This window comes from Henckelia pumila, chromosome 4, assembly GCF_033568475.1.
Source record: "Henckelia pumila isolate YLH828 chromosome 4, ASM3356847v2, whole genome shotgun sequence".
Classification (NCBI taxonomy): Eukaryota; Viridiplantae; Streptophyta; class Magnoliopsida; order Lamiales; family Gesneriaceae; genus Henckelia; species Henckelia pumila.
In genome coordinates this window covers 187,045,607-187,071,687 of record NC_133123.1, presented here as the reverse complement: position 1 = coordinate 187,071,687, position 26,081 = coordinate 187,045,607, and the positions used below count along the sequence as shown (strand labels likewise).

General features: G+C 41.3%; 12 non-coding genes and 2 pseudogenes across 12 annotated transcripts; all 14 read left to right on the top strand.

The window, feature by feature from the left end:
* The first annotated feature begins 2,212 nt into the window (after nucleotides 1-2,212).
* LOC140868043 (5S ribosomal RNA) lies at nucleotides 2,213-2,331 on the top strand. Its single transcript, XR_012145478.1, has one exon. It is a non-coding gene; the product is annotated as a 5S ribosomal RNA (ribosomal RNA).
* A 399-nt stretch (nucleotides 2,332-2,730) lies between these two features.
* On the top strand, nucleotides 2,731-2,849 carry LOC140867926 (5S ribosomal RNA). The gene has a single exon (XR_012145366.1). It is a non-coding gene; the product is annotated as a 5S ribosomal RNA (ribosomal RNA).
* A 401-nt stretch (nucleotides 2,850-3,250) lies between these two features.
* On the top strand, nucleotides 3,251-3,369 carry LOC140868878 (5S ribosomal RNA). The gene has a single exon (XR_012146277.1). It is a non-coding gene; the product is annotated as a 5S ribosomal RNA (ribosomal RNA).
* A 9,997-nt stretch (nucleotides 3,370-13,366) lies between these two features.
* On the top strand, nucleotides 13,367-13,485 carry LOC140869091 (5S ribosomal RNA). The gene has a single exon (XR_012146482.1). It is a non-coding gene; the product is annotated as a 5S ribosomal RNA (ribosomal RNA).
* Nucleotides 13,486-13,882: 397 nt separating this feature from the next.
* LOC140868393 (5S ribosomal RNA) lies at nucleotides 13,883-14,001 on the top strand. The gene has a single exon (XR_012145812.1). It is a non-coding gene; the product is annotated as a 5S ribosomal RNA (ribosomal RNA).
* A 400-nt stretch (nucleotides 14,002-14,401) lies between these two features.
* LOC140868842 (5S ribosomal RNA) lies at nucleotides 14,402-14,520 on the top strand. Its single transcript, XR_012146243.1, has one exon. It is a non-coding gene; the product is annotated as a 5S ribosomal RNA (ribosomal RNA).
* Nucleotides 14,521-14,921: 401 nt separating this feature from the next.
* LOC140869289 (5S ribosomal RNA) lies at nucleotides 14,922-15,040 on the top strand. Its single transcript, XR_012146668.1, has one exon. It is a non-coding gene; the product is annotated as a 5S ribosomal RNA (ribosomal RNA).
* Nucleotides 15,041-15,365: 325 nt separating this feature from the next.
* On the top strand, nucleotides 15,366-15,484 carry LOC140869726 (5S ribosomal RNA; annotated as a pseudogene).
* Nucleotides 15,485-15,882: 398 nt separating this feature from the next.
* Nucleotides 15,883-16,001, top strand: LOC140869095 (5S ribosomal RNA). Its single transcript, XR_012146485.1, has one exon. It is a non-coding gene; the product is annotated as a 5S ribosomal RNA (ribosomal RNA).
* A 400-nt stretch (nucleotides 16,002-16,401) lies between these two features.
* On the top strand, nucleotides 16,402-16,520 carry LOC140868840 (5S ribosomal RNA). Its single transcript, XR_012146241.1, has one exon. It is a non-coding gene; the product is annotated as a 5S ribosomal RNA (ribosomal RNA).
* Nucleotides 16,521-16,919: 399 nt separating this feature from the next.
* On the top strand, nucleotides 16,920-17,038 carry LOC140868345 (5S ribosomal RNA). Its single transcript, XR_012145767.1, has one exon. It is a non-coding gene; the product is annotated as a 5S ribosomal RNA (ribosomal RNA).
* A 400-nt stretch (nucleotides 17,039-17,438) lies between these two features.
* LOC140869674 (5S ribosomal RNA) lies at nucleotides 17,439-17,557 on the top strand (annotated as a pseudogene).
* A 402-nt stretch (nucleotides 17,558-17,959) lies between these two features.
* LOC140868375 (5S ribosomal RNA) lies at nucleotides 17,960-18,078 on the top strand. The gene has a single exon (XR_012145795.1). It is a non-coding gene; the product is annotated as a 5S ribosomal RNA (ribosomal RNA).
* Nucleotides 18,079-18,476: 398 nt separating this feature from the next.
* Nucleotides 18,477-18,598, top strand: LOC140869266 (5S ribosomal RNA). The gene has a single exon (XR_012146649.1). It is a non-coding gene; the product is annotated as a 5S ribosomal RNA (ribosomal RNA).
* The last annotated feature ends 7,483 nt before the right edge of the window (nucleotides 18,599-26,081 follow it).

Sequence of the window (26,081 nt, the reverse complement as noted above, 5' to 3'; positions counted from 1 at the left end):
CTCTGATACCACTTAATGTGAGGCCTAGATTCTAATCATGCAATCTCAGGATAATTAAATTAATCAACTCAATTAAAAGAATAGGATTAAAGAATTCAAATTTTTTTTTTAAAAGCTTGTGCTCGCTCGATCGGTAAAATCTTATCGATCGAGCGGGCCAAAGATTCCAGTTCTCTGTCCAAGAATCAGGACCCCTCGCTCGATCGATAAAATCTTACCGATCGAGCGAGCATAAAATTCACATACACTCCTTGCTACTAAGGTGCTCGCTCGATCTGCAAAAGAATTCGCCGATCGAGCGAGACCCTCTGCCCAGAAAATTTTCTGGTTTTCTTCTCCAATTTTCATTTCCATTCAATCCACAATAACAACATCAAAATCCCATTCAACAATATACAACATATATGTAATGAGTTATACAAACATCACAAAATAAAGCATGCATAATAAGGTCCATCTAGTTCGGACTTATTCAATACAAAAAGGAGTTCAATTACAAAGTGACTCCTAACATCCAAGCCTCACTCTATTCTCTCAATCCTCTAGCCATGTTGTCTCTGATTCGTTCCTGCCCCACCTGTTGCCAAGTACACATACAAACAAAGACAACAACCAGATAATCCGGTGAGAATAATATTCCCAGTAAAAGAGACTGACATGCAATCAAATAAACATATCAAGTCATATAAAAACTCGTTCCCCATATAATCAAATAATCCAATCAAGTACTATATTTAAAATGATATGCATGTCTTTAAACTTCTGGATTATCAGACTCAGACAATCAATGAATTTCTTCCATTCTTTCTTTCTTCGGTTTGGGATCCCGAGGCTAAAACATCCACAATCACACCGACTCCCCTCTCGAGGTCGACATGGCATGCTTTAATCCTCTAGACTCAAGAGCATTATATTGAGCTACTCGACAAGGTAGTAAATCGCCTACCAAGCTACTCGACTACAATCCCTAGATCGTCTAATTTAAATTGAACAAATCAAGGCTCAATATGAATGCAATGTAATCTAATGCACTCAATATAAATTCAATCATATAATCAAATAAGAAATCAAAACATGCAATATGTGATTTCTTCTAGGACACTTGAGTCAATCCTGATTCGAGTTAATCGTCCCATTCTATTACAAAGTCGTCTAATACCTCTTCTTTGTCGTTCCAAAACTTCAATCTGAAAACAACAATTCTCAATTCAAAAACTATCCAATCAAGTTCATTAATCGATATAGAAAGACATCTATACTATACCGGCTCAACTCTTCCAAACTTGCCAAAAGATGCAACTCTAGCAACTTCGAGGACTCCCAATCAATCTATCAGAAGAAGTCACGGATCAAAATCGATATCAAAACTCAATCAAAACTCAATACGATCAAAACATTGAAACGATATCCAAAACTCAAACTGACGGCATAACGGCTAAAAACTGACCAATCCGAAAATGCAGACAGCAAAACAACAGCTCAACATACTCATTCCAATCCTCAACATCAAACCCAACACAAAATCAACACATCTCAAAATCATCATTTAAGAAAATGAGAAGAAAAATCATAACAATTCCGATTGTCGTTAGATCTTCGAACCGTCTTAGATAAACGATCACTGCTAACTCATAATCATCCTCTCCGAATATAAACAAATTCTGACAACATCAATAAATTAAAACTTCTCAGAATTAAGATAAACTTACTTCCAAACGGAGCACTCGTCGCTGTGATCGCAGATATCAAGTCAGAAATCAATTTTATCGGACGGATCGAGCTAGAAAAGAAATCACAAAAGCTTAAAAAGCTTTCTCACGCCTTCCATGGCTGTAAACGAGTTGGAGGAAGAAGATGGAATGAAAAAGAATGACTAAGTCAAGTAGATAATATAACAAATCCCAAATTTGCATTTTAGTCCTTGAAATTTCCAAAAATTGCAAAAAGGTCCTTGATTAATAAAAAGTCCGATCTCGAATTTTGAAATCACCGAATATCTCAAATAACATCAATTAAGATAAAAAAGTGGCGTTACATTCTCCGTCTCTTAGACCAAGATACGCGTTGTAGGTATCGAGAAGAGCTTCGCGTGAGCAGGCTGAAGCTCCCGTAACTCTCTGCAGATCGAAAGTTATGTCCGTTTGAAACTTTAGCTCATGTTCCTCCGATCCGAAATTTGAGAGACAAAACAATAAAGAATTCATTGACTGTTGGGTGCAATCATACCAGCACTAATGCACCGGATCCCATCAGAACTCCGAAGTTAAGCGCGCTTGGGCGAGAGCAGTACTAGGATGGGTGACCCCCTATGAAGTCCTCATGTTGCACCCCTTTTTCATTAATTTCTTTTTTTCTTACTCGTACTTCTTGTTTTTCCGATTCCTCGCCGTCTTATTTTGACTCTTTCAGTCCAATCCGCGGATAGAAAAGATGCAATAGACTTAATCACACGACGTGAACATGCGATCTGGGTGACGCGGGCCGCTTCGGTGAGTCCCAGCGCACCCTACGGGAAAAACGCCCCGAAAAACCATCTCCGGGTTGTAATTTGAGCTTCTCCATCTCTTAGACCGAGATACTTGCTGTAGGTATCGAGAGGAGCTTTGCGTGAGCAGGCTGAAGCTCCCGTAACTCTTAGCCGATCGAAAGTTATGTCCGTTTGAAACTGCAGCTCATGTTCCTCCGATCCGCAATTCGAGGGACAAAGCAATAAAGAATTCATTCACTGTTGGGTGCGATCATACCAGCACTAATGCACCGGATCCCATCAGAACTCCGAAGTGAAGCGTGCCTGGGCGAGAGCAGTACTAGGATGGGTGACCCCTTGGAAAGTCCTCATGTTGCACCCCATTTTTCATTAATTTCTTTTTTTCTTACTCGTACTTCTTGTTCTTTCGATTCCTCGCCATCCTATTTCCGACTCTTTCAGTCCAATCTGCGGATAGAAAAGATGCAATAGACTGAATCATACGATGTGAACGTGCAATCTGGGTGATGCGGGCCGCTTTGGTGGGTCCCAGCGTGACATACGGGAAAAATGCCCAGAAAGACCATCTCCGTTTTGGAATTTGAGCGTCTCCGTCTCTTTAACCGAGATACGCACTATAGGTATCGAGTGGAGCTTCGCGTGAGCAGGCTGAAGCTCCAGTAACTCTCAGCCGATCGAAAGTTATGTCCGTTTGAAACTGCAGCTCCTGTTCCTCCGATCCACAATTCGAGAGACAAAAAAATAAAGAATTCATTTACTGTTGGGTGCGATCATACCAGCACTAATGCACCGGATCCCATCAGAACTCCAAAGTTATGCGTGCTTGGGCAAGAACAGAACTAGGATGGGTGACCCCTTGGGAAGTCCTCGTGTTGCACCCCTTTTTTTAATTTTTTTTTTCTTACTCGTACATCTTGTTCTTCCGATTCCTCTCCGTCCTATTTCCGACTCTTTCAGTCCAATCCGCGAATAGAAAAGATGCAATAGACTGAATCACACGACGTGAACGTGCGATCTGGGTGACGCGGGCCACTTCGATGGATCCCAGCGCGCCCTACGGGAAAAATGTGAAAGAGTGGGTGCCCAGTGAGCCAACTTGTGGCTATGGGCTTTGATGACTCTTTGTAAAAGCAATCTTTTGTTTAATGTAATTTACACTTTTATTAATGGCAATGACTTTATATTACTTCATATTGTTATATTGTGATATACTATTGTTGTTTTGATAAAGACCTTGAATATACCATAGTGTATGTAAGATGTGGTAGAACATGGAGATGTCTATCATGAAATACATCTTATAGTCACTGTATATTCTAAACTGTTCCTAGTCGATTGAGCCGTCCGATAATAAGGATAAGGATTGCTCGAGTTTGAGACTAGCATTTGCGATGCGGAGTACCACGTTTCATTGGTAGGGAACATAGAGATGTTCGAAGCATGCAAATGGATATTCATAGGATGAATAATCGAACTACCCTATCCGGACTTTCCAAGTGGTTATCACTTATCGAGTGGATAAAGTCCGCGGTTTTGGTTGTACACCATTAGTCCTTACGACTTGAAACATCATGGAGACTCTATATGCTAGTGCTGTGCTTTGACTCGTTTACCGACTCTATGGGGGTCATCAGGTGTCGAGATTGGGTACAGTTACGACACATATAGGAGTCGATGCATTGTTGTCAAGGATTCACCACATACTTGCGAGTGTGGATATCCTATGCGATCTGAGGAGATATTAGTGTGACGAATCTCTGGCCAGAGTACTTGATGTGATTTAAGAAATGGTTTCTTAGTAGCACATGCGATGTCACTAATTTGATCTTCAAGATGTATTGCATAGTTATCGAATCTTGAGTGACTCTCGATATACCAATGGTTGTTGATTCGATCGGGATATATGGATGAAGGGACCGTACTGTACGCTAACCAAAATCTACTGGTTCTTGTAGGCACTATCAGTGATACCTAGGGAATCATGGGGCGATGTTGCTAGGCGCTTTACCATGATTCGTTGGGCAAGTCGGAAAGTGTTGTTCCGAGTCACAAGGAGTTGTGAGCCCACGGCTAGCTGTATCCCTGAACCATTGAGGGTCACACAGTGTAATGGAGTTTTAATCCCCGTTGAGATAGTTAAATTTAAAGAGTTAAATTTAATGAACTAAGGAGTTGGACTTCTTAAATAAGAGTAAGGGAGTAGGATTTCCTAAAATGACATAGGGATGGACATTTTTGGAAACCACTGAATTCGGATTCAGGAAAATTTATTTTGACTTTAAAACGTGCAGAAATGGTTTCTGTGCACATTGGTGAAATCGTTTCATCAATCGGAGTCACGATGAATTTTATATTAATTTCTGAACGAGCGGGCTTTGCTTGTCGGGCCCCAGCTTATGATTAATGGGCCCTAAGGTGTTAGTGGCCTGCATTATAAATAAGTTATTGCAGTACAGAAATTACACACAACAGGTCATAATTTTTGAGACAGAGAAAATTTTCGAACCCTAGCTCTCTCTCTCTGTTCGGCCGACCCCTCCCCCTCTGCCCGAGATTTTCCGGTCTGTGATTGGAATAGCGAATCAGATTCGTTTATTCTCTTCGCAGAAAACTTCTGATAGATTTTCTAGTGCAATCTATCAGAGGGATTAAACCTCTGTTCGTGGACCTGATTGAAGGAGTTCATCGGTTCCAGGGAGAGACAACAAGAGCAGATCAAATCTGTTGGTGTCCATTAATCTCGTTGCGAGATTGGAGGTAAAATTTAATTAATTGTTATTTGAATTTTACACACTAATAATTTAATCGTTGAACGGTTGATACCCACACTATGGAATTGTTCCATAACAAAATTTTTAAACTTCCGCTGCACCGGGTATCAATCGTGATTGATCTGAGAGCCGCGTTTTCCGACAGTGGTATCAAAGCCAGGTTGCTCAGATCAAACGATTGAATTAATCAATTGTACAAAATTTTTGAGTCTCGGTTTTTGAAACAAAATAAATATTTTTTAAATAAAAAAAAAAAATTTTTCGGGGCAAAACCCGGGCAGCGATTGGATCGCTGCCCGGAGGGGGCGGCGATGGTCGCTGCCCCCGGGGGAGGCGCACGTTGCCGCCCAGGGCGGCGCACGGCGCCGCCCAGGGCAGCGCTGTGCGCTGCCCAGCGCAGCGCTGGGCGCTGCGCAGGGCAGCGCTCGGCGCTGCCCAGGGGCGGCGCTCGGCACCGCCCAGGGCGACGCACGGCGCCGCCAGGGCAGCAATTGTTGCTGCCCTAAGGGGGCAGCCGGGCTGCCCCCGGCCCGCGCCACGGGTGCGGGCCGGCCCGGGAGTGTCCCGGGCGGCCCGCGGGAAAAATTATATTTTTATTTAAAAATTAATTTTAATATTTAAAATTTTATTTTTGGTCCGGTCAAAAATTGTTTTTGATTGGTTCACGAGATTTCAGATCGAATTGTTCGAGTCCGTAAATTTTAAAATTGATTTTGGATAAATTTGAATTTTTGGAAAATTTTAATATTTTATCCGTAAATTGAATTTTGAAATCAATTATTTTGGTACAATTGATGATAAGATATGATCTTATGATATATTAAGTAAAATATGATTTTATTTGTAAAATTGGATTTTATAGATAAAATATGATTTTATTTGATATAGAGATAAAATATGATTTTATATGTGAAATGAGATTTTATATATAAAATATGATTTTATCTTGTTTAAATTTGAATTGCCACAGCATGTTATCCAATAAATTAATTTTGAATTAAATGTTATTGGATAAGGATGATCGATTGCCATGACCAATTTTGTAGGTGTATGTTAGGAATTTACATTTTGTCTTTATTATTGTTGGTTTTATTAATAGGCCTGGTTTATGGCCCGATATGAATGTCATATGTAATAAAAGTGGGCTTGGTTTATAGCCCGTTCCCACCCCCTAAAAATGTATCCCCTACTTGTCATTGTTATTTATTGTAAATACATTAGATTTAGTGGGAGATCAAGATTTGAAGATGGTGGGCCCAGCAGACAATGAAGACTGAAGAAATGTAAATTGGAAGCATATGTAATAGGATTGCATTTGCATACTGCATATTACCTAGGATTGGACTAAGACCCGTGATTGGCAACCACGGGTCAATTAGAAATGGAATCGATCATCCTATATAATATGTGATATTATGATTGTATGCATGTTTAGACATAAATTGCGTGAATCCGGCAATGCATGCAATAAATTAAATATGATGAGACAAATATTTTTATAAATAAAATCCCTCATTTTAAATATGATTTAAAATTTATATCAAGATAAATAAAGGAAATTTAAATATTGTTTAAATGTTCCTACCTTCCATCAACGGTCAATGTATGTGACGCTACCCGCGGATACGGTCCGGCTCATATTATTGGGGGGGCCCGTCCGTCGGAAAGCTGTACATTGTATCGACAAATGTTGTAAGTTGGGTGGAACTCCCATGGGATCGGCTCATATTATTGGGGGATCCACATGGCGACCGTCCATCACAACTTAATATTGATGGGTCATCTTGACATGTCACTTTAAACGGCGTCATATTATTGGGCCCTTATTGGACATGAGGTAAAAACATGGGGGTTGCTTTGGAAGCAATTGGGCTCTACCTTTTGAGAATTATGGTTGGCTGATATTATTCGGGACCATAAGTTTGTCAATTGGACTCCATGTTCTCACTAAGGAAAAAGTTTCCCGTTTTCACTAGAGGGTGGTGAAATCGTTAAAATAGTGGGAGTGAGATTCATAAAATTAAATTCGCCTATTTTATGTCTTAGTAAATTGTTAAACAATCATTGATATATGTCTGTTTTTCTTTTCAGTATTTCATACAATGAATTCACGAAATCCATTATTCTCGATCCTCGAACAAAACAAATTGACTGGCGCCAACTATACGGAATGGTTCCGGAAGTTGAAGATTGTCTTAACTTCGGAGAAAATGCTCTACGTGTTAGAGAAAGCACCTCCGAAGGAAGCACCAGCTGACATAAGTCCGGAGGAATTGTCCAAACTTGATGCATGGTGTGACCATGACATCAAGACCAAATGCTATATGCAAGCCTCGATGTCTGATGAACTCCAGAGGCGATTTGAGGACACGGTGAATGCTGCTGACATTCATGCGCAACTCAAGGAACTTTTTGGGGCTCAGTCGAGGGCTGAAAGGTTCGCTACTGTTAAGGAGTTGATGACGTGCCGCATGCGTGAAGGGACTTCGGTCCGTGATCATGGGGTACGAGTGATTTGGCTCATACAGAAGTTGGCGACCCTAGATTTGGTGTTGGAGCATGAACTCAATGTGGATTTATTGCTTCTGTCTCTTCCTTCTTCATTTGATGGATTTGTGATAAATTTTAATATGAACAAGATAGAGGCCACCCTTGAAGAGATGGTCAATATGCTCGTTACATATGAATCCACACTTAAGAAGGATAAGCCAGCTTTCTTGGTGGGCTCCTCATCTTCTGCGAAGAAGGGGCCAAGTATGAAGGGCAAGAAACGTTCTACCCCACCCAAGAAAGTCGAGCCCGAGAAGAAGCAAAAGACAAAGGCTTCAAACAATGGAAAATCCAAGGATGTTTGCCATTACTGCAAGAAGCCGGGTCATTGGAAGCGCAACTGCAAGGAGTATCTTGAGCACTTAGGAACTGCAAAGGGTATGTTCTATATTGAAATAAACATGTCACTTAATACAACTTCTTGGGTATTGGATACCGGATGTGGATCTCACATTTGCAATGATTTGCAGGTGATGACAAGAAGTCGCAGGCTTAGAATGGGTGAGACCCAGCTAAGGCTCGGGAATGGTTCCAGAGTTGAAGCTACGGCCATTGGAGATGTTTGTTTGATTTTGCAGAATGGTTTTAAATTATTGTTGAGAGATGTTTTATTTGTGCCAGATTTAATTAAAAACATTATTTCTATTTCTATGCTTGATAGAGATGGTTATTCTTGTAATTTTGTGAATGGGATTTGCAATATTTTCAAGAATGAATGTTTAATTGGAAATGGACAACTTGAAAACGATCTATACAATTTAAAACTAAAAGACGTTCCAGTGAATTGTATTGACAAACCGGCGACAACAAACAAAAGGAAAATCGATAGTCAAAACCCGGCAAACCTTTGGCACGCTAGACTAGGTCATATTTCCTCAAGGAGGATGAACAAGCTAGTGGGAGAGGGCATGTTTGATATGTCTGATATTAACTCTCTACCTACTTGTGAATCCTGCCTAAAAGGAAAAATGACTAAATCTCATTTTAAGGGGAAGCCTGAGCGTAGTCAAAATCTGTTGGATTTGATCCATACAGATGTTTGTGGTCCATTTAGAGTAGGGACTCAACATGGCCACACCTACTTCATTACCTTTACTGATGATTATTCAAGGTATGGGTATTTATATTTAATGAAATATAAGTCTGAAGCATTTGAAAAGTTCAAAGAATTCAAGGCTGAAGTAGAAAACAAGCTAGGTAAAAGTATTAAAGCACTTCGATCGGATCGAGGTGGAGAATACTTAAGTACCGAGTTTTTGGACTATCTAAAAGAGAATGGGATTCTCTCTCAGTGGACTCCTCCTATGACACCACAGCTGAATGGTGTATCGGAGCGTCGTAATCGAACTTTGTTGGACATGGTTCGATCTATGATGAGCTTCACTGAGCTTCCACCTTCGTTTTGGGGCTATGCGCTTGAAATGGCGGTATTGTTGTTGAACAACGTCCACACTAAAGCAGTGGACAAAACACCATACGAGTTATGGAATGGCAAAGCTCCTAAGTATTCGTACTTGAGGATTTGGGGATGTCCCGCTTACGTGAAGCGGACAGTGGGAGATAAGTTGGATAGTCGATCCAGTTTATGTTATTTTGTAGGGTATCCGAAGAATTCAATCGGATATTATTTCTATTATCCTGCTGAAACAAAGGTGTTTGTTTAACGGAATGCCACCTTCTTGGAGAAGGAATTCTTATTGGATAAGAAAGGCGAGATGATGGAACTCGAAGAAGTTCGAGAAGAGCCCGAAATACAAAATAACGATCCTACACCTCAGGAACCATTGCTGGACACGCCTGAACCTAGAAGATCCGAGAGGACTTCTAGACCTCCTATTCGATATGGTCTTCTTCTTGAAGGGGATCAACATGAACCCGAAATTGGATGTGATCCAAGAAACTTCAAGGAAGCAATTTCTGATGCGGATTCGAATTTATGGCTTGAAGCTATGCAGTCAGAATTGGATTCGATGCATACGAACCAAGTCTGGTCTTTAGTAGATCCTCCCGATGGAATTGTTCCAATAGGGTGTAAATGGATCTACAAGAGAAAGCTTGGGCCTGATGGTAAGGTATTGACCTACAAGGCGCGATTGGTGGCGAAAGGTTATACTCAAAGGCAAGGAGTTGACTATGATGAAACCTTTTCACCAGTTGCTATGTTCAAGTCCATAAGAATCCTTATTGCCATAGCTGCATGGTATGACTATGAGATATGGCAAATGGATGTGAAGACTGCTTTTCTTAATGGAGACATTAAGGAAGAAATCTATATGAAGCAGCCAGAGGGGTTCACATCCATGGGAAGCGAGCATAAGGTATGCAAGCTTCAGAGATCAATTTATGGTCTAAAACAAGCATCAAGAAGTTGGAACCAGAAATTTGATGAAACAATAAAAGATTTTGGTTTCATCAAAAACCCGGAGGAACCGTGCGTGTACAAGAAAGTAGTTAAGGATGCTGTGACATTCTTAGTACTTTATGTTGATGACATCCTACTCATTGGGAATGATGTAGGGATGTTGCAGTCAACAAAGATATGGTTATCAGGTAGATTCTCGATGAAGGATTTGGGTGAGGCATCCTACATTCTTGGGATACAGATCTATAGAGATAGATCTAAGAGAATGATAGGACTCACACAATCAACCTACATCGACACCATATTGAAACGGTTTTCAATGGATGGGTCCAAGAGAGGACATCTACCCATGTGTCATGGAGTTTCTCTATCCAAGTCTATGTGTCCCAAGACTGATGCAGAGATAGAGAATATGACACATGTACCATATGCGTCAGCTATAGGTAGTATCATGTATGGGATGATATCTACTAGACCGGATGTAGCATTTGCTCTGAGTGTCACGAGCAGATATCAGTCTAATCCTGGTCAAATGCATTGGAAAGCCGTGAAGGACATTCTTAAGTACTTGCGAAGGACTAAGAATATGTTCATGGTTTATGGAGGACGAGAACTCAAATTGGAAGGCTATACCGACTCTAGCTTCCAAAGTGACGTGGATGACTCGAAGTCAACCTCTGGATTTGTGTTCATGCTCAATGGCGGTGCTGTCTCTTGGAAGAGTTCCAAGCAGGACACCACAGCGGATTCCACCACTGAGGCTGAATACATTGCAGCATCAGCTGCTGCTAAAGAGGCCGTTTGGATGAGGAATTTCGTCCAAGAGTTGGGCGTCATTCCTGAATTTGTTGGTCCAGTCCCGGTGTACTGCGACAACACGGGTGCCGTTGCTCAAGCAAAGGAACCAAGGTCTCATCAAAGATCCAAACACGTACTGAGGAAATACCACATCATCCGGGAGATTGTGGAAAGAGGAGACATCACTGTCGAACGAGTGGCCTCTGCAGACAATATCGCTGATCCGCTTACTAAGCCCTTGCCAGGACCATTGTTTGACAAACATCGCGAAGCAATGGGTCTACGTAGTATGACTAGTTGGCTATAGGGCAAGTGGGAGATTGAAAGAGTGGGTGCCCAGTGAGCCAACTTGTGGCTATGGGCTTTGATGACTCTTTGTAAAAACAATCTTTTGTTTAATGTAATTTACACTTTTATTAATGGCAATGACTTTATATTACTTCATATTGTTATATTGTGATATACTATTGTTGTTTTGATAAAGACCTTGAATATACCATAGTGTATGTAAGATGTGGTAGAACATGGAGATGTCTATCATGAAATACATCTTATAGTCACTGTATATTCTAAACTGTTCCTAGTCGATTGAGCCGTCCGATAATAAGGATAAGGATCGCTCGAGTTTGAGACTAGCATTTGCGATGCGGAGTACCACGTTTCATTGGTAGGGAACATAGAGATGTTCGAAGCATGCAAATGGATATTCATAGGATGAATAATCGAACTACCCTATCCGGACTTTCCAAGTGGTTATCACTTATCGAGTGGATAAAGTCCGCGGTTTTGGTTGTACACCATTAGTCCTTACGACTTGAAACATCATGGAGACTCTATATGCTAGTGTTGTGCTTTGACTCGTTTACCGACTCTATGGGGGTCATCAGGTGTCGAGATTGGGTACAGTTACGACACATATAGGAGTCGATGCATTGTTGTCAAGGATTCACCACATACTTGCGAGTGTGGATATCCTATGCGATCTGAGGAGATATTAGTGTGACGAATCTCTGGCCAGAGTACTTGATGTGATTTAAGAAATGGTTTCTTAGTAGCACATGCGATGTCACTAATTTGATCTTCAAGATGTATTGCATAGTTATCGAATCTTGAGCGACTCTCGATATACCAATGGTTGTTGATTCGATCGGGATATATGGATGAAGGGACCGTACTGTACGCTAACCAAAATCTACTGGTTCTTGTAGGCACTATCAGTGATACCTAGGGAATCATGGGGCGATGTTGCTAGGCGCTTTACCATGATTCGTTGGGCAAGTCGGAAAGTGTTGTTCCGAGTCACAAGGAGTTGTGAGCCCACGGCTAGCTGTATCCCTGAACCATTGAGGGTCACACAGTGTAATGGAGTTTTAATCCCCGTTGAGATAGTTAAATTTAAAGAGTTAAATTTAATGAACTAAGGAGTTGGACTTCTTAAATAAGAGTAAGGGAGTAGGATTTCCTAAAATGACATAGGGATGGACATTTTTGGAAACCACTGAATTCGGATTCAGGAAAATTTATTTTGACTTTAAAACGTGCAGAAATGGTTTCTGTGCACATTGGTGAAATCGTTTCATCAATCGGAGTCACGATGAATTTTATATTAATTTCTGAACGAGCGGGCTTTGCTTGTCGGGCCCCAGCTTATGATTAATGGGCCCTAAGGTGTTAGTGGCCTGCATTATAAATAAGTTATTGCAGTACAGAAATTACACACAACAGGTCATAATTTTTGAGACAGAGAAAATTTTTGAACCCTAGCTCTCTCTCTCTGTTCGGCCGACCCCTCCCCCTCTGCCCGAGATTTTCCGGTCTGTGATTTTGAATTGCAGTCTGGAATAGCGAATCAGATTCGTTTATTCTCTTCGCAGAAAACTTCTGATAGATTTTCTAGTGCAATCTATCAGAGGGATTAAACCTCTGTTCGTGGACCTGATTGAAGGAGTTCATCGGTTCCAGGGAGAGACAACAAGAGCAGATCAAATCTGTTGGTGTCCATTAATCTCGTTGCGAGATTGGAGGTAAAATTTAATTAATTGTTATTTGAATTTTACACACTAATAATTTAATCGTTGAACGGTTGATACCCACACTATGGAATTGTTCCATAACAAAATTTTTAAACTTCCGCTGCACCGGGTATCAATCGTGATTGATCTGAGAGCCGCGTTTTCCGACAAAATGCCCCCAAAGACATTCTCTGGGTTTGAATTTGAGCTTCTCCGTCTCTTAGACCGAGATACGCGTTGTAGGTATCGAAAAGAGCTTCGCGTGAGTAGGCTGAAGCTCCCGTAACTCTCAGCAAATCGAAAGTTATGTCCGTTTGAAACTGCAGCTCCTGTTCCTCCGATCCGCAATTCGAGAGACAAAACAATAAATAATTCATTCACTGTTTTGTGCGATCATACCAGCACTAATGCACCGTATCCCATCAAAACTTTGAAATTAAGCGTGCTTGGGCGAGAGCAGTACTAGGATGGGTGACCCCCTGGGAAGTCCTCGTGTTGCACCCTATTTTCATTAATTTTTTTTTCTTACTCATACTTCTTCTTTTTTGGATTTCTCGCCGTCCTATATCCGACTCTTTCTGTCCAATCCGCGGATAGAAGAGATGCAATAGACTTAATCACATGACGTGAACGTGCGATCTGGGTGACGCGGGCCGCTTCGGTGGGTTCCTGCGCGCCCTACGGGAAAAACGCCCCAAAAGACAATCTCCGGGTTGTAATTTGAGCGTCTCCGTCTCTTAGACCGAGATACTTGCTGTAGGTATCGAGAGGAGCTTTGCGTGAGCAGGCTGAAGCTCCCGTAACTCTTTGCCGATCGAAAGTTATGTCTGTTTGAAACTGCAGCTCCTGTTCCTCCGATCCGCAATTTGAGAAAAAAACAATAAAGAATTCATTCACTGTATGGTGCGATCATACCAGCACTAATGCAACGGATCCAATCAGAAATCCGAAGTTAAGCGTGCTTGGGCGAGAGCAGTACTAGGATGGGTGACCCCCTGGGAAGGTCTCGTGTTGCACCCCTTTTTTCATTAATTTCTTTTTTTCTTACTCGTACTTCTTGTTCTTTCGATTCCTCACAGTCCTATTTCCGACTATTTCAGTCCAATCCGCGGATAGAAAAGATGCAATAGACTGAATCATACGATGAGAACGTGCGATCTGGGTGACGCGGGCCGCTTCGGTGGGTCCCAGCGCGACATACGGGAAAAATACCCCGAAAGACCATCTCCATTTTGGAATTTGAGCGTCTCCGTCTCTTTAACCGAGATACGCACTATAGGTATCGAGTGAAGCTTTGCGTGAGCAGGCTGAAGCTCCAGTAACTCTCAGCCGATCGAAAGTTATGTCAGTTTAAACTGCAGCTCCTGTTCCTCCAATCCGCAATTCGAGAGACAAAAAAATAAAAAATTCATTCACTGTTGGGTGCATTCATACCAGCACTAATGCATCGGATCCCATCAGAACTCCGAAGTTATGCGTGTTTGGGCAAGAGCAGTACTAGGATGGGTGACCCCCTGGGAAGTCTTCGTGTTGCACCCCTTTTTTTATTAGTTTCTTTTTTTCTTACTCGTACATCTTGTTCTTCCGATTCCTCTCCGTCCTATTTCCGACTCTTTCGTTCCAATCCGCGGATAGAAAAAATGCAATAGACTGAATCACAGGACGTGAACATGCGATCTGGCTGACTCGGGCCACTTCGGTGGGTCCCAACATGCCCTACGGGAAAAATGCCCCCAAAGACAATCTCTGGGTTTGAATTTGAGCTTCTTCGTCTCTTGGACCGAGATACGCGTTGTAGGTATCGAGAAGAGCATCGCGTGAGCAAGCTGAAGCTCCCGTAACTCTCAGCAGATCGAAAGTTATGTCCGTTTGAAACTGCAGCTCCTGTTCCTCCGATCCGCAATTCGAGAGACAAAACAATAAAAAATTCATTCATTGTTGGGTGCGATCATACCAGCACTAATGCACCGGATCCCATCAGAACTTCGAAGTTGAGTGTGCTTGGGCGAGAGCAATACTAGGATGGGTGATCTCCTGGGAAGTCCTTTTGTTGCGCCCCTTTTTCATTAATTTCTTTTTTTCTTACTCATACTTCTTGTTTTTCCGATTCCTCTCCGCCCTATTTCCGACTCTTTCAGTCCAATCCGCGTATAGAAAAAGATGCAATAGACTTAATCACATGACATGAACGTGACCCAGCGCACCCTACGGGAAAAACGCCCCGAAAGACCATCTCCGGGTTGTAATTTGAGCGTCTCCGCGTGAGCAGGCTGAAGCTCCCGTAACTCTTAGCCGATCGAAAGTTATGTCCGTTTGAAACTGCAGCTCCTGTTCCTTCGATCCGCAATTCGAGAGACAAAACAATAAAGAATTCATTTATTTTTGGGTGCGATCATAACAGCACTAATGCACTGGATCCCATCAAAACTCTGAAGTTAAGCGTGCTTGGACGAGAGCAATATTAGGATGGGTGACCCCCTGGGAAGTTCTCGTGTTGATCTTTTTTCATTAATTTCTTTTTTTCTTACTCGTACTTCTTGTTCTTTCAATTCCTCTCCGTCCTATTTCCGACTCTTTCAGTCCAATCCGGGGATAAAAAAGATGCAATAGACTGAATCATACGATGTGAACGTGCGATCTGGGTGACGCAGGCCGCTTCGATGGGTCCCAGTGCGACATACGGGAAAAATGCCCCGAAAGACCATCTCCGTTTTGGAATTTGAGCGTCTCCATCTCTTTAACCGAGATACGCACTATAGGTATCGAGTGGAGCTTTGCGTGAGCAGGTTGAAGCTCCAGTAACTCTTAGCCGATCGAAAGTTATGTCTGTTTGAAACTGCAGCTCCTGTTCCTCTGATCCGCGATTCGAGAGAAAAAAAAATAAAGAATTCATTCACTGTTGGGTACGATCATATCAGCACTAATGCACCGGATCCCATCAGAACTCCGAGGTTATGCGTGCTTGGGCAAGAGAAGTACTAGGATGGGTGACCCCCTGGGAAGTCCTCGTGTTGCACCACTTCTTTTTATTAGTTTTTTTTTCTTACTCGTACATCTTGTTCTTCCGATTCCTCTTCGTCCTATTTCTGACTCTTTCAGTCCAATCCACGGATAGAATAGATGTAATAGACTGAATCACACGACGTGAACATGCGATCTGGGTGACATGCGCCACTTCGGTGGGTCCCAGCACGCCCTACGGGAAAAATTCCCCCAAAAACCATCTCCGGGTTTGAATTTGAGTTTCTCCGTCTCTTAGACCGAGATACGCACTGTAGGTATCGAGAAGAGCTTCGCATCAGCAGGCTGAAGCTCCCGTAACTCTCAGCAGATCGAAAGTTTTGTCCCTTTGAAACTGCAGCTCCTGTTCCTCCAATCCGCAATTCGAGAGACAAAAAAATAAAAAATTCATTCACTGTTGGGTGCGATCATACCAGCACTAATGCACCGGATCCCATCAGAACTCTGAAGTTAAGCGCGCTTGGGCGAGAGCAGTACTAGGATGGGAGACCCCCTCGGAAGTCCTCTTGTTGCACCATTTTTTCATTAATTTCTTTTTTTCTTACTCGTACTTCTTGTTTATCCGATTCATCGCCGTCCTATTTCCGACTCTTTCAGTCCAATCCGCGGATAGAAAATATGCAATAGACTTAATCACACGACGTGAACGTGCGATCTGGGTGACGCGGGCCGCTTCAGTGGGTCCTAGCGCACCCAACGGGAAAAATTCCCCTAAAGACCATCTCCGGGTTGTAATTTGTGCGTCTTCATTTCTTAGACATAGATACTTGCTGTAGGTATCGAGAGGAGCTTCGCGTGAGCAGGCTGAATCTCCCGTAACTCTTAGCCGATCGAAAGTTATGTTCGTTTGAAACTGCAGCTCCTGTTCCTCTGTTCCGCAATTCGAGAGAAAAACAATAAAGAATTCATTCACTGTTTGGTGCGATCATACCAGAACTAATGCACCGGATCCCATCAGAATTCCGAAGTTAAGCATGCTTGGGCGAGAGCAGTACTAGGATGGGTGACCCCCTAGGAAGTCCTCGTGTTGCACCCCTTTTTTCATTAATTTCTTTTTTCTTACTCGTACTTCTTGTTCTTCCGATTCCTCTCCATCCTATTTCCGACTCTTTCAGTCCAATCTGCGGAAATAAAAGATGCAATAGACTGAATCACAGGACGTTAACGTGCGATCTGGGTGACGCGGGCCACTACGGTGGGTCCCAGCGCACCCTATGGGTAAAATGCCCCCAAAGACAATCTCCGGGTTTGAATTTGAGCTTCTTCATCTCTTAAACTAAGATACGCGCTGTAGGTATCGAGAAGAGCTTCGCGTGAGCAAGCTGAAGCTCCCGTAACTCTCAGCAGAACGAAAGTTATGTCCGTTTGAAACTGCAGCTCCTGTTCCTCCGATCCGCAATTCGAGAGACAAAACAATAAAGAATTCATTCACTTTTGGGTGTGATCATTCCAGCACTATTGCACCGTATTCCATCAGAACTCCGAAGTTAAGAGTGCTTCGATGAGAGCAGTTCTAGGATGGGTGACCCCCTGGGAAGTCCTCGTGTTGCACCACTTTTTCATTAATTTCTTTTTTTCTTACTCGTACTTCTTGTTTTTCCGATTTCTCATCGTCCTATTTTCGACTATTTCAGTCCAATCCGCGGATAGAAAAATATGCAATTAGACTTAATCACACGACGTGAACGTGCGATCTGGGTGACGCGGGCCGCTTCGGTGGGTCCAAGCACGCCCAACAAGAAAAACGCCACGAAAGACCATCTCCGGGTTGTAATTTTAGCGTCTCCGTCTCTTAGACGGAGATACTTGCTGTTGGTATCGAGAGGAGCTTCGCGTGAGCAGGCTGAAGCTCCCGTAACTTTTAGCCGATCGAAAATTATGTCTGTTTGAAACTGCAGCTCCTGTTCCTCCGATCCGCAATTCGAGAGACATAACAATAAAGAATTCATTCACTGTTGAGTGCGATCATACCAGCACTAATGCACCGGATCCCATCAGAACTCCGAATTTAAGTGCGCTTGGGTGAGAGCAGTACTAGGATGGGTGACCCCCTGGGAAGTCCTCGTGTTGCACCCCTTTTTTTATTAATTTTTTTTTCTTACTCGTACTTCTTGTTCTTTCGATTCCTCGCCGTCCTATTTTCAAATCTTTCAGTCCAATCCGCGGATAGAAAATATGCAATAGACTTAATCACACGACGTGAACGTGCGATCTAGGTGACGCGGGATGCTTCGGTGGGTCCCAGCATGCCCTACGAGAAAAACGCCACGAAAGACCATCTCCGGGTTGTAATTTGAGCGTCTCCGTCTCTTAGACCGAGATACTTGTTGTAGGTATCAAGAGGAGCTTCGCGTGAGCAGGCTGAAGCTCTCGTAACTCTTAGCCGATCGAAAGTTATGTCCGTTTGAAACTGCAGCTCCTGTTCCTACGATCCGCAATTAGAGAGAAAAACAATAAAGAATTCAATCACTGTTGGATGCGATCATACCAGCACTAATGCACCGGATCTCATCAGAACTCCGAAGTTAAGCGTGATTGGGCGAGAGCAGTACTTGGATGGGTGACCTCCCTGGGAAGTCCTCGTGTATCACCTCTTTTTTCATTAATTTCTTTTTTTCTTACTCTTACTTCTAATTCTTTCGATTCCTCGCCGTCCTATTTCCGACTCTTTTGAAGAGTGGGTGCCCGGTGAGCCAACTTGTGGCTAAGGGCTTTGATGACTCTTTGTATAAACAATCTTTTGTTTAATATAATTTACACTTTTATTAATGGCAATGACTTTATCTTTCTTCATATTGTTATATTGTGATATACTATTGTTGTTTTGATAAAGACCTTGAATATACTATAGTGTATGTAAGATGTGTTAGTACAAGGGGATGTCTATCATGAAACACATCTTATAGTCACTGTATATTCTAAACAGTTCCTAGTCGATTGAGCCATTCGTTAATAAGGATAAGGATCGCTCGAGATTGAGACTAGCATTTGCGATGCCGAGTACCACGTTTCATTGGTATGGAACATAGAGATGTTCAAAGCATGCAAATGGATATTCATACGATGAATGATCGAACTACCCTATCCGGACTTTCCAAGTGGTTATCACTTATCGAGTGGATAAAGTCCGCGGTTTTGGTTGTACACCATTAGTCCTTACTACTTGAAACATCATTGAGACTCTATATGCTAGTACTGTTCTTTGACTCGTTTACCGACTCTATTGGGGTCATCAGGTGTCGGGATTGGGTACAGTTACGACACATATAGGAGTCGATGCTTTGTTGTCAAGGATTCACCACATACTTGCGAGTGTGGATATCCTATGCAATCTGAGGAGATATTAGTGTGACGAATCTCTGGCCAGAGTACATGATGTGTTTTAAGAAATGGTTTCTTAGTAGCACATGCGATGTCACTATTTGATCTTCAAGATGCATTGCATAGTTATCGAATCTAGAACGACTCTCGATTTACCAATGGTTATTGATTCGATCGGGATATATGGATGAAGGGACCGTACTGTACGCTAACCAAAATCTATTGGTTCTTGCAGGCACTATCAGTGATACCTAGGGAATCATGGGGCAATGTTGCTAGGCGCTCTTACCATGATTCGATGGGCAAGTCGGAAATTGTTGTTCCGAGTCACAAGGAGTTGTGAGCCCACGGCTAGCTGTATCCCTGAACCATTGAGGGTCACACAGAGTAATGGATTTTTCATCCCTGTTGAGATAGTTAAATTTAAAGAGTTAAATTTAATGAACAAAGAAGTGGGACTTCTTATTTAAGAGTAGAGGAGTAAGATTTCCTAAAATGACATAGGGATGGACATTTTTGGAAATCACAGAATTCGGATTCAGAAAAATTTATCTTGACTTTAAAAGATGCAGAAATGGTTTCTGTGCACATTGGTGAAATTGGTTTATCAATCTGAGTCACGATGAATTTTATATTAATTTCTGAACATGCGGGCTTTGCTTGTCAGGCTTGAACTTATGACTAATGGGCCCTAAGCTGTTAGCAGCCTACATTATAAATAAGTTATTGCAGTACAGAAATTACACAACAGAGGTCACAAAATATTTTCGAAAACCCTAGCTGTGTTTTCTCTAAGTGGCCGCCCCCTTCCCTCTCTCTGTCGGGAAAATCCAGCCTGTGAATTTTGAATTTGCAGTCTGGTTTAACGGATCAAATTCGTTAATTCTCTTCGTAGAAACTTCTGATAGATTTTCTAGTGCAATATATCAGAGGGATTAAATCTCTGTTCGTGGACCTGATTGAAGAACAGTTCGTCCATCAGTTCCTGGGATATACAACAAGAGCAGAGTAATATGTTGGTGTCCATAATCTCGATTCGAGATTGGAGGTAAAAATTTATAATTGTTATTTAATTTTTACACGCACAATTTAATCGTAAAGTTTTGATACCCATTATGGAATCGTTCCATATAAAAAATTTTAAACTTCCGCTGCACTGGGTATCAATCTTGATTGATCTGATCACCGTTTTCCAACAGTGGTATCAGAGACAGGTTGCTCAGATCAAGCGATTAAATTAATCGATTGTACAAAAATTTTTTAAGCCTCGGTTTTTGAAACAAAATAATTTTTTTTTTTTAAAATAAAATTTTTTTTTTTCGGGCAAAACACGGGCAGCGATGGTCGCTGCCCATGGGCAGCGACGTGATCGCTGCCCTAGGGGCAGCGACGGGCTGCCCGGCCCGAGCCCCTTTGGGGCGCGGGCAGCCCGGGAGCGTCCCGGGCGGCCCGGGAAAAATTAATATTTTTTATTTTAAATTAAAATTTTAATATGTTAAAATTCTATTTTTGGTCCGATTGAAAATTGTTTTTGATTGGTCCACGAGGCGTCGGATCGAATTGTTCGAGTCCGAAAATTTTAAAATTGATTTTTGGATAAATTTGAATTTTTGGAAAATTTATAGATTTTATCCGTTAAATCGGATTTTATGAAATTAATTATTTTTGGTACAATTGATGATAAGATATGATCTTATGAAAATATTGAGTAAAATATGATTTTATGTATAAAATTGGATTTTATATGTAAAATATGATTTTATTTGATAAAAAGATAAAATATGATTTTGTATGTAAAATAAGATTTTATATATGGAATATGATTTTATCCTTTTAATTTAAATTGCCATTGCATGTTATTCAATAAATTAATTTTGAATTAAATATTATTGGATAAGGATGATCGATTGCCATGACCAATTTTGTAGGTGTATGTTAGGAATTTACATTTGTTTTTATTGTTGTTGGATTTATTAATGGGTCTGGTTTATGGCCCAATATGAATTGTCATATATAATAAAAATAGGCCTAGTTTATGGCCCGTTCCCACCCCTTAAAATGTATCCCCTACTTATCATGGTTATTTATTGTAAATACATTAGACTTAGTGGGAGATGAAGATTTGAAGACGGAGGTGGGCCCAACAGACAATAAAGACTGAAGAAATGTAAATCGGAAGCTCAATGTAATAGGATTGCATTTCATACCTGCATATTACCTAGAATTGGACTTAGACTCGTGATTGGCAACCATGGGTCGATTAGAAATGGAATCGATCATCCTATATAATATATGATATTATAGTTGTATGCATGTTTTAGACAAAATTGTATGAATCCCGCAAGCATACAAATTTTTAAAATGATGAGACAAATTTTCAAAATTAAAATCCCTCATTTTAAATATGATTTAAAATTGATATCAAGATAAATAAAAGAAATTTAAATATTGTTTAAATGTTCCTACCTTCCATCAACGATCAATGTATGAGATGCTACCCGCGGATATGGTCCGGCTCATATTATTGGGGGCGCCCGTTCGTTGGAAAGCTGTACATTGGATCGACACATGTTGTAAGTTGGGTGGAACTCCCATGGGATCGGCTCATATTATTGGGGGATCCACATGGCGACCGTCCGTCACAACTTAATATTGATGGGTCATCTTGACATGTCACAATAAATGGCGTCATATTATTGGGCCCTTATTGGACATGAGGTAAAAACGTGGAGGTTGCTTTGGAAGCAATTGGGCTCTACCTTTTGGAAATTATGGTTGGCTGATATTAATCGGGACCATAGTTTGTCAATTGGACTCCATGTTCCCACTAAGGAAAATAGTTTTCCGTTTTCACTAGAGGGTAGTGAAATCGTTAAAATAGTGGGAGTGAGATTCATAAAATAAATTTCGCCTATTTTATGTCTTAGTAAATTAATTAAACAATCACTGATAATTGTCTGTTTCTTTTCAGTATTTCATTAAGATGAATTCGCGCAATCCACTATTCTCTATCCTCGAACAAAATAAACTGACTGGCGCAAACTATACGGAATGGTTCCGTAAGTTGAAGATTGTCTTGACCTCGGAAAAGATGCTCTACGTGTTAGAAAAATCTCCTCCGAAGGAAACACCAGCTGATGTAAGTCCGTAAGACTTGGCCAAACTTGATACATGGTGGGACCATGATATCAAGGCCAAATGCTATATGCAAGCCTCGATGTCTGATGAACTCCAGAGGCGATTTGAGGATACCGTGAATGCTGCTGACATTCACGTACAACTCAAGGAACTTTTTGGGGCTCAATCGAGAGCTGAAAGGTTCGCTACTGTAAAAGAGCTAATGACGTGTCGCATGCGTGAAGGGACTTCGGTCCGTGATCATGGGGTACGAGTGATTTGGCTCATACAGAAGTTGGTAACGCTTGATTTGGTGTTGGAGCATGAACTCAACGTGGACTTATTACTTCTATCTCTTCCTTCTTCGTTTGACGGATTTGTGGTGAATTTCAATATGAACAAGATAGAGGCCTCCCTTGAAGAGATGGTCAATATGCTTGTAACATATGAATCCACTTTAAAGAAGGATAAACCGGCTTTCTTGGTGGGCTCCTCTTCTTCTGCAAAGAAGGGGCCAAGTACAAAGGGTAAGAAACGTTCTGCCCCACCCAAGAAAACCGAACCCGAGAAGAAGTACAAGACAAAGGCTTCAAACATGGAAAATTCCAAGGATGTTTGCCATCACTGCAAGAAACCCGGTCATTGGAAACGTAACTGCAAGGAATATCTAGAGCAGTTGCGAACTGCGAAGGGTATGTTCTATATTGAAATAAATGTTTCACTTAATACTACTTCTTGGATATTGGATACCGGATGTGGATCTCACATTTGCAATGATTTGCAGGTGATGACAAGAAGTCGCAAGCTTAGAATGGGTGAGACCCAGCTGAGGCTCGGAAATGGTTCTAGAGTTGAAGCTAAAGCTGTGGGAGATGTTTATTTAATTTTGCAGAACGATTTTAAGTTACTTTTGAGAGATGTTTTATTTGTTCCAGATTTGATTAAAAACATTATTTCTGTTTCTATGCTTGATAGAGATGGTTATTCTTGAAATTTTGTGAATGGGATTTGCAATATTTACAAGAATGAATGTTTGATTGGAAATGGACAACTTGAAAACGATCTATATAACTTAAAATTAAAAGACGTTTCAATAAATTATGTTGATAAACCGGTAACAACAAACAAAAGTAAAATCGATAGTCAAAACCCGGCAAACCTTTGGCAAGCTAGGCTAGGTCATATTTTCTCAAGAAGGATGAACAAGCTAGTGGGAGAGGGCATGTTTGATATGTCTGATATTAACTCTCTACCTACTTGTGAGTCCTGCCTGAAAGGAAAAATGACTAAATCTACTTTTAAGGGGAAACCTGAGCGTAGTCAAAATCTGTTGGATTTGATCCATACAGACGTTTGTGGTCCATTTAGAATTGGTACTCAATATGGCCACACCTACTTCATTACCTTTACTGATGATTATTCAAGGTATGGGTATTTATATTTAATGAAATATAAGTCTGAAGCATTTGAAAAGTTCAAAGAATTCAAGGCTGAAGTAGAAAACAAGCTAGGTAAAAGTATTAAAGCACTTCGATCGGATCGAGGTGGAGAATACTTAAGTACCGAGTTTTTGGACTATCTGAAAGAGAATGGGATTCTCTCTCAGTAGACTCCTCCTATGACACCTCAGCTAAATGGTGTATCGGAGCGTCGTAATCGAACTTTGTTGGACATGGTTCGATCTATGATGAGCTTCACTGAGCTTCCACCTTTGTTTTGGGGCTATGCGCTTGAAACGGCGGTATTGTTGTTGAACAACGTCCACACCAAAGCAGTGGACAAAACACCATACGAGTTATGGAATGGCAAAGCTCCTAAGTATTCGTACTTGAGGATTTGGGGATGTCCTGCTTACGTGAAGCAGACAGTGGGAGATAAGTTGGATAGTCGATCCACCTTATGTTATTTTGTAGGGTATCCGAAGAATTCAATCGGATATTATTTCTATCATCCTGCTGAAACAAAGGTGTTTGTTTCAAGGAATGCCACCTTCTTGGAGAAGGAGTTATTATTGGATAAGAAAGGCGAGATGATGGAACTCGAAGAAATTCGAGAAGAACCCGAAATACAAAATAATGATCCTACACCTCAGGAACCAATGATGGACACGCCTGTACCTAGAAGATCCGAGAGGACTTCTAGACCTCCCATTCGGTATGGTCTTCTTCTTGAAGGGGATCAAGATGAACCCGATGTTGGATGTGATCCAAGAAACTTCAAGAAAGAAATTTCTGATGCGGATTCAAATTTATGGCTTGAAGCTATGCAGTCGGAAATAGATTCGATGCATACAAACCATGTTTGGTCTTTAGTAGATCCTCCCGATGGAATTGTTCCAATAGGGTGTAAATGGATCTACAAGAGAAAGCTTGGGCCTGATGGTAAGGTATTGACCTACAAGGCACGATTGGTGGCGAAAGGTTATACTCAAAGACAAGGAGTTGACTATGATGAAACCTTTTCACCAGTTGCAATGTTCAAGTCCATAAGAATCCTTATTGTCATAGCTGCTTGGTATGACTATGAGATATGACAAATGGATGTGAAGACTGCAATTTTTAATGGAAACATTAAGGAAGAGATCTATATGACACAGCCTGAGGGATACACATCCATGGGAAGCGAGCATAAGGTATGCAAGCTTCTGAGATCAATCTATGGTCTAAAACAAGCATCAAGAAGTTGGAACCAGAAATTTGATGAAACTGTTGGAAAACTGGCGAGTTCCCAGATCAATCACGATTGATACCCGGTGCAGCGGAAGTTTAAAAATTTTTCATGGAACGTTTCCATGGTATGGGTATCAACCGTTCATCGATTGAATTACGTGTGTAAAATTTAAATAACAATTAAATAAATTTTACCTCAAATCTCGCAACGAGATTAATGGACACCAACAGAACAATTCTGCTCTTGTTGTCTCTCCCTGGAACCGATGAACGCCTTCAATCAGGTCCACGAACAGAGGTTTAATCCCTCTGATAGATTGCACTAGAAAATCTATCAGAAGTTTTCTGCGAAGAGAATACACGAATCTGATTCGTTATTCCTTACTGCGATTCAAAATCACAGACCGGAATTTTCTCGGGCAGAGTGAAGGGGGGGGGCGGCCGAAATATGTTTGAGAGAGACTAGGGTTTTCGATTTTTTCTGTCTCAAAATAATGACCTGTTGTGTGTAATTTCTGTACTGAAATAACTTATTTATAATGCAGGCCACTAACACCTTAGGGCCCATTAGTCATAAGCTGGGGCCCGACAAGCAAAGCCCGCTCGTTCAGAAATTAATATAAAATTCATCGTGACTCCGATTGATGAAACGATTTCACCAATGTGCACAGAAACCATTTCTGCACGTTTTAAAGTCAAAATAAATTTTCCTGAATCCGAATTCAGTGGTTTCCAAAAATGTCCATCCCTATGTCATTTTAGGAAATCCTACTCCCTTACTCTTATTTAAGAAGTCCAACTCCTTAGTTCATTAAATTTAACTCTTTAAATTTAACTATCTCAACGGGGATTAAAACTCCATTACACTGTGTGACCCTCAATGGTTCAGGGATACAGCTAGCCGTGGGCTCACAACTCCTTGTGACTCGGAACAACACTTTCCGACTTGCCCAACGAATCATGGTAAAGCGC